This window comes from Coenobita brevimanus, chromosome 46 (assembly GCF_032717465.1).
Source record: "Coenobita brevimanus isolate Jiangsu-jjx chromosome 46, ASM3271746v2, whole genome shotgun sequence".
Taxonomy (NCBI): domain Eukaryota; kingdom Metazoa; phylum Arthropoda; class Malacostraca; order Decapoda; family Coenobitidae; genus Coenobita; species Coenobita brevimanus.
The window spans coordinates 51,800,802-51,815,369 of NC_136999.1; the positions used below are offsets into that span (position 1 = coordinate 51,800,802).

Genomic DNA, 14,568 nt, shown 5'->3' on the forward strand with positions numbered 1-14,568 from the left:
TGCTGCTTGAAGTTACGTGAAGATTATAGAGTTGTTTTGTAGACTTGTAGGCTATTTGCATTGTAGGCTGTATTTTGTAGGAATTCACTGTAGAACTGAAGCTAATCTTGTAGAGTCTCGCCTGCTTTTGTAGAAATTTGCTTTTGATTCGGAGACGATGTCCGTAGATTCGCTGCTACCAAATATCATAAAAATGTCATAAAAGACTTTGTATGTTACTTGTAATGGTTACTTGTAATTGCACTGCGCAGTTGACCCTTGTGCGGTGTGGTGCGGTGAGGTTCTGTCTCTTCTTCCCTTTGGGACTAAGATGCAAATGAATGTGTTTGAATGGATGAGTAAATGGGGAGTGTGTCGTCCTGTCTCGGCTACCTCCCTTTTCTTGTGGGAAGCAGCCTAGGTATATAGATAGATAGAGATGGAAGTAAACTACACCAATATCCAGTCTTCACCATCACCCCCACAGTCACCCCACACCATCACCCCACACCACACCATCATCCAACACCACACCATCACAACATACCACACCATCATCCAACACACAGGGTCAGACCTATATACAAATTTGCAAGAAAGTTCTTTGTATCAATTTGTAAATTACCCAACACGTGGAGCTAACATCCTAGATCTTGTCTTAGCTACATCAGAAAATGTAGTGAGTAATGTTATTGTAGGAGAAGAATTTAGTACAAGTGATCATCGCATAGTTACATTTAACATTAAATTCAGTGAAGACAGTGTCAAGGCCAGTTGTGAGAGAGTGCCCTACTTTAAGAGACCAAATTTTAAGAAATTAAAGGCAATTGCAGGTGCAGTTGACTGGCATCCCACTGTCGAAACTTTAGATATCAATGACGTGTGGAGTTACTTTACAGAAACTCTCAACAGTGCCATCAAATTATGTATTCCTATGCGCAACAGTAGGCCCGCCAAAAATTCTAAACCCAAATGGTGGAACTCCAACATTAAACACTGTTTAGAAGCAAAAAATCTTGCATATACGAATTATAATACCACAGTCAAAGTGATAAAAATGAATACGATGCCCTTCGACGAAATGCCAAAAAATTAATTAAATGCAGTAAGAAAAACCTTGAGACACATATTGCAAGTATCAGTAAATCAAATCCCAAAGAATTTTTCAGTTACATAAGAAGCAAAAAGGTAATAACTCCAACAATCGGTCCCTTAGTCACAGATAACAGAGAGCACACTGATGATGAAACTATGATGGCGAAAATTCTTAATACTTTCTTCACGTCAGTATTTACAACAGAAAATACACATACAATTCCTTCTGTTTCCCCCATTCCTATAGAAGAGGGCAACATAATCACTGACATTACAGTCAGTGATCGCAACGTACTGGTTGCAATGAACAGATTAAAAGAGAATAAAGCACCAGGACCGGACAAAATATCACCACGTGTATTGAAGGAACTACAGAATGAAATATCAAAGCCTTTAGCTGAACTTTTTAGCTTATCACTTAAGAGCAGTAAGGTGCCACATGAATGGAAGCTTGTTGACGTAACCCCAATATTCAAAAAGGGCAACAGAGCCCAACCAGAAAACTACCGCCAAATTAGTTTGACATCAGTGGTTTGCAAATTGCTTGAAAATATTATCAGAGACAAGTTTATAAAACACTTAGAAACTAACAATCTCATAAAAGATTCGCAACATGGTTTTCATAATAATCGCTCTTGCCTCACGAATCTGCTGGACTTTTTCAGTGATATACTGAACATGTATGACGAGACTAAATCTGTTGATGTGGTCTACCTCGATTTTCAAAAGGCTTTTGACAAAGTTCCACACAAAAGACTCCTTCAGAAGCTAAAGGCACATGGTTTCAGGGGCAGTGTTCTCGGGTGGGTAGAAGATTGGCTCACCAGACAAAAGCAGTGAGTTGTAATAAATGGAAAAGAGTCAGACTGGATAAACGTTACAAGTGGAGTGCCGCAGGGTTCAGTGTTAGATCCTATTCTTTTCTTAATATATGTGAATGATATTGACGAAGGATTGTGTTGTAAGATTTCAAAATTTGCTGATGATACTAAAGTGGGTAACAGAGCAGATACAGCACTGCAAAGACAGGCAATTCAGAGAGATCTTGATCAACTATTTAACTGGGCCCAAGTCTGGCAAATGGATATCAATAATAAATGCAAAGTGTTAAACATTGGCAGTAAAAATGTAAGAGCAAGTTACAGCATGAATAATGTTCAGCTTGATAGGTAAACCATGAAAAAGACTTAGGAGTTATAATAACAAATGATTTGAAACCAAGCAAACAATGTACAGAAGCTGTGAAAAAAGCCAACAAATTGATTGGGTTCATAGGCAGAGCATTTGAATAAAAATCCGTTAATATCGTCCTTACTTTGTATAATTCCATAGTACGCCCGCACTTGCAGTATTGCATTCAGTTTTGGTCACCGTATTATAAAAAGGATATGGAAAAACTTGAAAGAGTGCAGCGAAGGATGACAAAGATGATACTTAGATTTAGAAATAAACCGTATGAGGAACTTTTAGAAGCCCTGAATCTCTTTACCCTAACAAAATGGAGGATACGAGGAGATTTTATTCAAGTATTCAAGATATTCAAAGGACATGATAACATGGCTGTCAATAAATACTTCACAGTTGATCACTCGAACTACACTAGAGGCAATGGGCATAAAATAATTGGCAAACGATTCCAGTCGCATGAAGCTAAGCATTTCTTCTTCAATAGAGTTGTAAATATATGGAATAAATTGCCCTCCAACGTAATAGATTGTAATATAGTACAAACCTTTAAAGGTCGCCTGGATAAGTATTTGGCATCCAACCCCCAGCTTAATATGTTTACTCCTGAATAAAACACTTGTGTATGTATAATTTTGTTTTATTTTATTTTAGTTTTTTAGAGCCTGGATCAATTTATTAAATGCAGATATAGTATATGCACAGATAGCCCTGAGTTAACGGTCACTACTCATACTTTTGACCTGTGATGGGCTGTGGATCACTGAGGGTCCCTGTTAGTTACGTGGCCACCATAGGTTTTTTTTTTTTAATGTACCAGGGGTCACTGCTTCGGGAGGTGACTTGTTTGTTTGTCCCGCATGGGAAAGTTCCTAGTCTCAGTGGAATGAATGGAGCTGGGGCCTGATTAACTGCTGCCTACCTTAATAGCGCCAGCCAAGGCTGCCACACCACCCCTGAATATCCACACTGTGCACAGTGCAATTTCCACACTGTGTCCGCAGACGCCCCGTCAACTGAGCATACTCGCACAGTGACATGCATTAGTTATTTATTTATTAGATTACTCATTGTACTTTACTACTTTCTCTTTCAGGTTATTCATACTGGTAGCTTATAGATAATGTATTATAGAATGTAGGTTTTCCTTTTCAGTCTTTCCTATGAAATTTCCATGTCAGTTTTTCCATGCTGCGTGGTGGTTTTTCTCACTTTTTCTTACCAGTTTTGGCTGGAGGGTTTGGGGGCGGGGGGAGCCTTCTTGCTTTACTATCCTTATCCTTCAGCATGTAGAGTTAGATCTTGTAGTCATAGTCTACTCTGTACCAAACAGCCTCGAAAGGACCATAAGGTCTGTTGCTGTTTGCTTTCCTTTGTACTCCTTTTTAACACCACACCATCACCCAACACCACACATCACACCATACCACACCATCATCCAACACCACACCATCATCCAACACCACACCATCATCCAACACCACACCATCACACCATACCACACCATCACCCAACACCACATCATCACCCAACACCACACATCACACCATACCAGTAAGCCTCTCATTAGTCACGTGACCAGTGCTGTGTTAAAATACGTCTATGCTATAACCGCTAATACCTTCTTTGGCTGTGTTTAGTCCCGCATCCCGCACTGTGTTACCTTTTAGCAGCCAACAGAGTGTCGACCATATTACGGGCGATCAGCGGTATGGAAGAGGCTGTTGTAGGCGAGAAAGGACCTAGGAAAGAAATGGTCGTCAGATAGAAGGATTAACGTGTTAGATGAGTAATAAGAAAACAGTAGTAGTAGTAGTAGTAGCAGTAATAGTGTAGGTGACGGCGGCGGTAGAAGTTGAAGTATCAGAAGCAGTAGAAGTAGCTGAAGTAGTAACAGAAGTTGTAGCGGTAGTAGTAGTAGTAGTAGTAGTGGTAGCAGCAACAGCAGCAGTAGTAGTAGTAGTAGCAGGAGTAGTAGCAGCAGTAGTAGTAGTAGTAGTAGAAGTAGGAATGGTAGTAGTAGTCCCCCCCCCCTTCACCTGCAGTCTGTCCAGGGTAGGGGGGAATCTGAGGGACGTGTGTATAGCCGGGCAGTGGGGCAGCTCGCATATTATCAGTGCCACCAAATGAAGGGGTCCCTCTCCAACACGTATAAGAAATTAAAAAGGTAATATATATAAAAAAATGAGAGGACAAGATGAATAGACCCACAAAGCCAGGGAGAGAGAGAGAGAGAGAGAGAGAGAGAGAGAGAGATGAAGGGAAAGAATGATAGGGTGAGACGCGAGAAATTGTGTGAAGAAATCAAGCCAAAAATAGGCTAAACTTAAATGATAAAATATATAAATAGACTGATAGATAGATAGATAGATAGTCAGACAGATAGATAGATAGAGAGATTGAGAGAGAGCAAGGGGGGGGGGTGACGTGGGAGGGATGGAGAGGAAGTGAAGATGTTGGTAAAAAGCAATTAAGGTTGGAGGAAATCAGAATAAAAATAAGGTGAACTTATTAGGAGAGAGAGAGAGAGAGAGAGACGGACCAACGGACGGACGAACGGACACTGACAGATAAGTAGATTGATGGATGGGTAAATTGATAGGTAGGTAGATTGATAGATATAGATAAGGATAGATAAATAGACAGATAGGCAGATAGATAGACAGATGAGAACGGGCGGACGGACATTGACAGGTAGGTTGATTGACTGATTGATTGATAGGTAGATAGACAGAGGCAGACAGACAGACAGACAGACAGACAGATGGATAGATAAAGCAGAGAGACAGACAGACAATACTCGTAGTTAATTTCATGGATAAAGCTATATGGGTAACATTTTACTTTCTCTGCATGTCTGTACGAATACCATAATTACAAAAATCATTATATTAAGACACATCCCTAACCCATTGTATGCTCCTGATTTTGAACCTAAAGTTGTTGATTTTATAACATCTACGTGTACATCATTATATGTGATATATATTATGTACATTAGACACGTTAACAGAAATTGCTCTGACCTTTTAAAGAAAATAAATATTCATCAGATTAAGATTCAGTCTAAACAGGTGCTGGGCCAATGCAACATCTTTTGGGCAAATCTTATTATCCTCAGCCAGATTAAAAAAAAAAAATGAGAGTGAAATTCGTAATTCCAGCTAAACAAAAGAAAACATGCTTTATAATTACTCTCCCTGTATTTTAAGTTCGGAAATTTATTTACTTTTTGATAGCAGAATATAATTGCTTTAATGGTAAATCACTGTTATTTAAACCCATAGTTCGGCGTCCAGAAATGCGGACAATAACTTGTAAATAACCCCTAAATAATAATAAAATTGACACCAGAAATATTTGAAATAGTTAAATTCTTAATAAATTCTGTTCCTACACATGACAGTATCTTTGTCATTACTTAAATATAACTGGTGTTCAAAGTATATCCCAGGTATTTAAATTTACTAACTTTATATAGTACCCTTCACTTAATGACTGTTCTTAAAACAGAAGTTTTGTTGTTGTGCTTGAAAAGACAACAGGCACATTTATTTGTGCTGAACGTAACACCAAAACACCAGCCATGGCTTCGTTATGTACTGTATCTACCTAAAACTGGAGTCCACTCGCTGAAGAAGCCATATTTCAATAATATCAGAACATCCAAACAACTTCTTGATCTGAGTTAGTAATTACATCCCCTTCTGCTGTTGACTATATTGTACACTCAATCTGCTTTTCAATTCGGGTATATGTCCTTACAATACAGATCAAATTCCCCCTTGCCTGGCTCCATTACCAGTCATACAAAACTTTGACATACAGTTGTCACGCCTGCTTGATGGAAATTGAAGTCTATAAAACTAGAATAATATATTAACATAAAAAGGAGGAATAGCTTTATCTAAACGTTTACTTATAAAGTTAAAATGACAGAACTTAACAAATGCTTTTTTTTCAGTCAGAAGTATAAACAGACGTCGGAATAAGTTCGTTTCCTTTTCCGTGGACTAAGGTGTTTGTAACTCTGCCCGACGGAGAGGTATCCCCTCCTCCTCCCTTCCTCATAGTCCCACACTCCCACCCAACCCCCGACTTTTCTCTCCAACCCCATAACCCCGCCCGGTACCCTCCATACTCTCGCTCACAGTCAGCTAGGGGCTTCTGTGGTTCAAGCACCTCTCTAATTACGTGTAGTCCGAACAACTAATATAGGAATAGTACAGTATATATCATAAACCAAGTTAGGAAAAGGTTTACTACACTGTTAGAGAGAGAGAGAGAGAGAGAGAGAGAGAGAGAGAGAGAGAGAAATAAATCTGCTGTGATTATATGTTGCGGTAGTAGACACCTGTTTTACACACACACACACACACACACACACACACACACACACACACACACACACACACACACACACACACACACACACACACACACACACACACACACACACACACACACACACACACACACACACACACACACACACACACACACACACACACACACACACTCACTTTCTGAATATCGACCTGTCTGTGCCTGTCTGTTTGCTCCTCCCCCCCATCTCTCTCTCTGTGGATCTTTTGTCTCATCCCCAGTTTCCTTTACCCTCCTTCCCCTGTCTTTATAGCTATCTGCTCAGTCCCTAACTTCCTCCCTCTCTCTTTCCTTTCCTTCGTCTCTGTCCCCTTTTGTCACTCCTTCCTTACCTCACTCATCTTTTCTTTCTCCCTCCCTGTGTCACAACTTTGTCTTACTTTTTTCATCTGTCACATGTCTTACTTTTTTTCTCCATTACTCTCTCCGTATTTCTTTATTTGTACTAAATCCATTTCCTCCACTGCTTTCTTTCCCCAGTAATAACTTCATGCCCTTTTTCTCCCTCCTCTCTCCGTCTCTCCGTCACCCGAAATCTCTTCTTTCATTCCGCTCTTCTCACTGTCTTTCCCTCACTCCCTCCCTCCCCTTGTCTTCCCTTCTTAACATCCCCCTCCTCTTTTTTGCCCTAAAAATGAACCTATTTCCTTCCCACCCTTAATCTCTACTTTCTCTCCACAGAATTTCTCTGTTTCTCTCCCTGCCTTTTTACTTGAATGTTGCATTCGTTCTACTCAGCCTCAATGCTTTCGTCTTATCCTGCTTAGTTCTTTCCCTGCGTCCTTGCCAGAATAACACACTTTCTTCCTCCTCCCTGTTACCTTGCCTCCTTTTCTAACTTTTCTCATTATCGTTCTCAGTATTCCGTTCCGTAGCTCTCTTTCCCACTTTCTCCTTTTGTTATCCCTATTTCTATGTTTGCTCCATTCCCCTTTCCTCTCAGCTGTCTCCCCTTTTGTCTCTACTTCCCTGTCTCCCGGCCTTTCTAGTCACATCTCCATTTTCTGTTTCCCTTTCACACTGCTTGTATCTCATTTCACCTCTCACTGTCTCTTCTTCTCACCTTTGTCTCTTTTCTTAGCTCTCGTTGTTCTCTCCTTGCCTCTCCCCTTCTTATTTTCTCCGTAACTGTCCTCTCATTTCTCATTTTTCCACTCGCTCTCCCTCTTCGCCTATCGATCCCTGTCTTTTAACTCTCTCTCTCTCTCTCTCTCTCTCTCTCTCTCTCTCTCTCTCTCTCTAACAGTGTAGTAAACCTTTTCCTAACTTGGTTTATGATATATACTGTACTATTCCATTATTAGTTGTTCGGACTACACGTAATTAGAGAGGTGCTTGAACCACAGAAACCCCTAGCTGACTGTGAGCGAGAGTATGGAGGGTACCGGGTGGGGTTATGGGGTTGGAGAGAAAAGTGGGGGGGTTGGGTGGGAGTGTGGGACTATGAGGAAGGGAGGAGGAGGGGGTACCTCTCCATCGAGCAGTGTTACAAACACCTTAGTCCACGGAAAAGGAACTTATTCCAACGTCTGTACTTATACACTGTATGAGTCACATTTATATTTAAGAATGGTATCTTTTAAGCAATCGGTATCACCTGAATGGTTTGTTCTGAAACCATGCTATCATTCAAAAAAAAAAAAAATGCAACGGCTTAGGAACTCCCGCGCTCCAAAGCACGGCGGGTTATGTGCTTGGTCTGGTTTTGCTTTTTTTCTCCCAGTCTGTCTGGCAAGATTATGGAAAACTACTGGATGGAACTGCACCAGATTTGGAACTGAGGACCATCAAGAAATTAGGTTATTATTTTTTTGCAACAAAAGATCATACATCATAGGTCAAGGGCAAAATCGTCTCAAAAAAGTTTGTATCATTTTAGACCAAACTTTGTAGAAGGGTCTGGGGTCAAGAGATGATGAATGATTTAATCTTGAACACAATCGATCCAAAGTAAAGGTCACAGGGCAAGATCAAAAGTTCGGTCCTGTAACTCTAGTTGTTTTTATTCAGTTTGGGTCTAAGTTTATGAAACGGTGTAAGATTAGTCGATAATTAAACCATTCTAATTCCAGAACGATGGGCCAAAAATCAAGTTCATAGGGTTAGGTAGTTGGTTCTATCTGTACTAAGCTTGGTGGTTGGGTTAAGGGCCATGGAAAGACGAAGTAACTGGATTATGAAGAACAGATAGTCAAAAAGGGCAGGGTAGGGTCAGAAGTTCGGCCATAGGAGCAATAGGCATCCGTGTATCGAAGCGCCGTACTCGTCATCTCGAAGCATCATGACCAATAGCGCTATAAACACTGCGTCACAAGAGGGAGATGTGCTTCAGTTTGTGACGTCGACATGAATATTTTCCAATATTTTTTCATAACTGTACTCGTGTGGGGGGGAAGGGGGGATGTGTGGGGGGAGGTGGTGTGTGTGTGTGTGTGTGTGTGTGTGTATTTATGTGTCTTTGTCTGTCTGTCCGTCTTTGTGTGTGTGTGTGTGTGTGTGTGTGTGTGTGTGTGTGTGTGTGTGTGTGTGTGTGTGTGTGTGTGTGTGTGCGTGCGGACGTAAGAGAAATAGAAAAGAAGGGTATGAAAGAAGTAACGATTTCAGTAAGAGAGAGAGAGAGAGAGAGAAAGAGATTAATAGGTAATGAAAGAGAGAAGAACTGAGGACAAGGAGCTGAAAGGAGAGAGAAAATGGACGAGAGGGCGAACAGAGAGAGAGAGAGAGAGAGAGAGAGAACAAGATGCAAATTTGATGAGAGAGAGAGAGAGAGAGAGAGAGAGAGAGAGAGAGAGGTGGGGCAAAGCAATTAAATCGGAGGAAATGGAGTTACAAATAAGGTGACTTTTATATATTTTCAGAGAGAGAGAGAGAGGGAGTGATAGACCGAGAATGAGAAAGGCAGATAAACTGACTGATAGGTACACAGACACAGGAACAGAAAAACAGACAGACCGACTGATAGATACACAGACACATGAACAGAAAAACAAACAGACAGACATAGGCAAACAATAATACTCAAAGACAATAGAGGGAGACAGACATACAGACAGAGGCAAACAGAAACAGGGACATGCAAACAGACAGACTCAGAGAAAGACAAGCATACATACATACGGGATAGAAAAAATGAGAGACAGACAGGAAAGCAGCCAGACGGATAGACAGAGACAGACAGGAAATGACCACAGTTAACAGACAGACAGTAGACAGACAGACAATCAAAGGAATTATTAGACACCAGTATTGATTCTATGTTTATATTAGGATCTTTACGACGAAATCTCATATGATCCTTGCCGTGTGCAGCGAATTTTTTTTTTTTCTTAATCGCCGATCTCATATTTTGAAATCACTGTTAGACCTTTTTTTATCCTCTCATTGGCAGGTGTTAAGGTGAAAATTAATCCTTTTAGCAGATGATGGATTAAATTGCACTTCTTCGTGTTGTTTTTCCCTACGTTCCTACCTCCCTACCGACTTTCCTACCTCCCTACCGACTTTCCTACCTACCTCCCTGCCAACTTACTTCCCTGTCTGCCTACCTACCTACCTACCTCCCTGCCTGTTTATCAGCCTACCTACCTGTCCACCTCCCTACCTACTTACCTGCCTACCTGCCTCCTGCTTACCTCCACCACCTGCTGAATTACCAACACAGGCACATTTTGTAATTTTCTGCACCTTTCCAATTTCCAGTGAGTTGTATCAAAATTGTCATGTAGGTAAATCACTGCACTGCGAACACCCTTTCCAATTATACCAATTTTGTGTCCATACTCCAGTAAATTAGATGTTTGCTCTATGTCCTTGACCTTTTCTGTTGGCTGTGACCTTGTGATTGACCTCAGCTTGTTCGTCACTCTTACAAGGTCACGCGGTCAGGTGGGGAGAATTTATATGTCACCTCAATCACCAAAATCGGTCCATAATTGAGACACGGAAAATTCTCATGCCTGCTCAGCCACACAAGACCCTTAGCTCCTTCGGGAATGAACACAGCAGACGGGAAGTAAAGATGATAAGCAATTAGAGACAGACAGACAGACAGACAAAAGAAAAACAAGCAAAATAGACAGACACAGACAAACAGACAGACAAACGGAAAGGCAAGGAGGCAAACGGAAAGGTAGACAGACAATTAGAAAGACAAACAGACAGACAGACAAACAGAAAGACAGACAGAAAGACAGAGAAACAGAAAGACAGACAGACAGACAAACAGACAGGCAGACAGAAAGACAGAGAAACAGAAAGACAGACAAACAGAAAGACAGACAAACAGAAAGACAGACAAACAGACAGACAAACGGCAAGGCATGAAGGCAAACGGAAGGGTAGACAGACAATTAGAAAGACAAACAGAAAGAGACAAACAGACAGGCAGACAGAAAAACAGAGAAATAGAAAGACAGACAGACAGACAAACAACAAGACAGACAAACAGACAAACAGACAGGCAGACAGAAAGACAGAGAAACAGAAAGACAGACAGACAGACAAACAGACAGAGAAACAGAAAGACAGACAAACAGATAGACAAACGGAAAGGCATGAAGGCAAACAGAAAGGTAGACAGACAATTAGAAAGACAAACAGAAAGACAGACAAACAAACAGATAGACAGACAAACGAACAGAAAGACAGACAAACAAATAGACAGACAAACAGACAGACAGACACACAAACAGAAAGACAAACAAAGACAGACAAACAGAAAGACAGACAAGCAAGCAAAGACAAACAAACAGAAAAAGACAGGCAGAAAGACAGACAGACAAACAAAGACAGACAAACAAACACTCAGAAAGACAGACAGTCAAACAGAGACAGACCAACAGAAAGACAGACCAACCGAAAGACAGACCAACCGAAAGACAGACAGACAAACAAAGACACACCCACATAAACAGAAAAACTAACACACTCACACAGACAGACAGACACAGGAAGTAAAGAGCAGACATTTGAGGGAATAAAACAGAATACCATACCCCCACGAAAGATTGTTTCTGATGAGCTTTAGAGGCTACGAGACACCTGTACCTTAGCGACTTATTTTACGCATTGTTACTTGTATTTTTGGCACTTTGAGCAGGTCACTATAAGAACATGTGAGAGTGAGGTGGAGGGAAGGAGAGGGAGACCGAGACTAAGAGGGAGAGATAAGATGCAGGAGTAGGTACAGGAGGATGAGAGATTGACCAAGAGGGTGTATGAGAATGAGGTGGATGGGAGAAGGAGGAAGTGGTGAAGGAGACCGCGAGTGAGATGGAGAGAGAATGTGTTTTGGGAGGTATGGGAGGATGTGAGGTTGACCAGGAGAGTATATGAGAACGAAGTGGATGGAAGGAGAGTGAGATTAAGAACGAGGTGGAGAGATAAGTTGCGAGACTAATTTTGTGTACTGGAGGGAGGTGTCGTGGGGAATGTCGTACCTGAGTAAGTATATGAACACATGAAGATTCCTTTGTCGAGGTCACTGCCAGGGGATTTGGTGACAGGCAGCAGATGGATGCAATAGATAACCAATTACCGCATGATATGTATATCTTTTTAACCCCGTCGTGTAGCTGTGTAGAGGAAATGTTTTGATTTATCGCTACCACCTCCAGATGGTTTTGTTCAACTTAGGGAAGGTCTCAGGTATGGAAGGCTAATTTATAACCCCTCCAGTTCGAAACATTTATCATAAGCAGGACAAGAAGGAGTGCCCACAGGATGCAGCAGTCAGCTCCAACCTAACAGTCGATGACCAGACCTTTGACCCTGCCCTCTTACCTTGACCTTCGAGTAATTGTTTTGAAAATTGATTTACTTCACACTCAGCCCTTTCACAAAGTTTGGTCTAAATTAAAAAAAAAAAATGTGTTTAAGTTGACCTTGCTCATGACCTTGGCTTCTGACCTACCATTCCCAAAGTAGACGCACTTCATTATTGACTGACTTTAAACCCTTCCACCTAGTCTGGCCCAGATCGAGTCAAAACCTGTGACTTTGCGCCAAGACCTTTTACTTTTAATCACTTTATCTTATCCTGACGCCTAACCCTTCCACCAACTTTAATCTAAATTGGATCAGAACTGGGCTGACCTTGGCCTTAACCTATGACCTATGACCACCTTCGTCCAAAATTTAACTGCCTGTTCCACTGATGGCCCTCAGACATAATTCCAAAACTGACGCAGTTCCATCCAATACTTTCTCCATCATGTTATTAGACAGACAGACAGACAGACAGAGAGAATCAGACCCATAACCCCCTTGCGCTAGGCAGGCAGGTGTAATAAAGTCATCTGAAGGTACCAAAAATAAAATGAAAAAACTAAAGTCTGGAGTAGCTGGTGGGGTGGCAGGGGGAAGAATGCCCCCCCGCCCATCCCCCATGAAAACATTAAGGGCAATTTTTTAGCTGCAAATAGCAATTTGTCAGAGAGAGAGAGAGAGAGTACCCGTATTCCTAAATGTTTGTTTACATTTTTCATAATGTTTGCTGTCATTGTTCTGTCAAAGGCAAAACATGCTAATAGCTCACTGTCTATATTCTTGCACTTTAACATTTGTATTTCCTTTGGGTAAGATTTTATGTGTAGTTCTGGAGTAATTTTTATCATTATCTCGTGTTTTCGAGGAATAGTGAGGCAGGAAAGCACAAAGCTAGGTGACGTTTGAGAGACAACTGAGATGAAGTAGAGTGATAAGACATTACAGTGAAAACAGGGAAATAAACTGAAGCTAAGGAAGTATAATGAAAGCCAGGACGCATAAAAAAAGGATTGAAGGCACTATAATGGCACCGTGAAGAAGGGAAACACAATGGAGTGAAAGCACAGTGGAGATTGGGTAACGAAACGAAAGAGGAAAAACATGGTAAAGATGCTGAAGTATAGTGAAGGTATATAAATATCAGAAATGAGCGTAGTGGAGCTGGAAAACAACTAAGTGAGGAAGAACATTAGTTACGGAAACCCAATAAGCAAACTTCGGAAGTAAGGCAGGACCTAAGGGTCTTGATATACTACCAAGGCCTTATGGAAGTAGGGTTCTCTGAGAAGCTGGGTCCGTTATTGATGTGAGGAGTGTGAAACTTTGTATATAGACATAAATTATACTCTTAATGAATATAATACATCTGTTATTACCCGTCTATACACCGAGAGTTGCAGTTTCAGCGACAGTAGGATATGACATTTGTGTTTCAGGTAAAATCTTAAATGTGTTTTGGCGAGTCAGCAACAGTTTTTTTTTAAAGACGTTTGTGTCTTGTGATTCTCTTTTGTTTTTACTTATATGTTGCAGCGCTGCAACAGCAAACCGGGTGCTGTTTGCTTTTACTGCAGCTAGTTGTTTACAAGGGAAACACTGCTGAATCTCACACGGACAGAAAAAACACTTACCATCATAACATGCAAGGAAAAGAAACTGGAAAGGTAAGGTTAGAATCACACGGTCAAGAGGCTACTACTCTAGGTCAGGGACTGATACTCAGGGTCAAGCAGTCAGCACACACATCAGTGTCAAAAGAACAGCACTTGGGTCGTCAAACAACGGACAAACAAAACAGCTCAGCAAGGCTGGAACTATGAAGTAACAAGAAAGCACTCAGGGAGCGCATGTCTCCGCTAATGCCAATAAAATTTACGATTTACTGCAGTAGTTATTCTTACCTACTAGACGAATACTATTACGGTCTCACATAGTTAATTAATTCTGCGGTTATAGTCTGCCCCGTTACACAGTCTCAGACAGCATATACCTCCGGTGACGCCATAATACTGAACATATCTATTCCTTAATCCGGATGTGGATCCTCCTCAAAATCCAATCAGCTCTTCCTTGACCCACTGCCCGCCTACCCACGAGATTACATTCAAATTCGATAACTTTGTTTAAAGATATTTTTTCCACAAACAAACACACAGA

General features: G+C 41.1%; 1 pseudogene; it reads left to right on the forward strand.

Annotated features, from left to right (window-relative positions):
- The window catches only part of LOC145398724 (putative neural-cadherin 2), a 210,929-nt pseudogene that overhangs the window by 142,253 nt on the left and 54,108 nt on the right, over positions 1–14,568 (forward strand).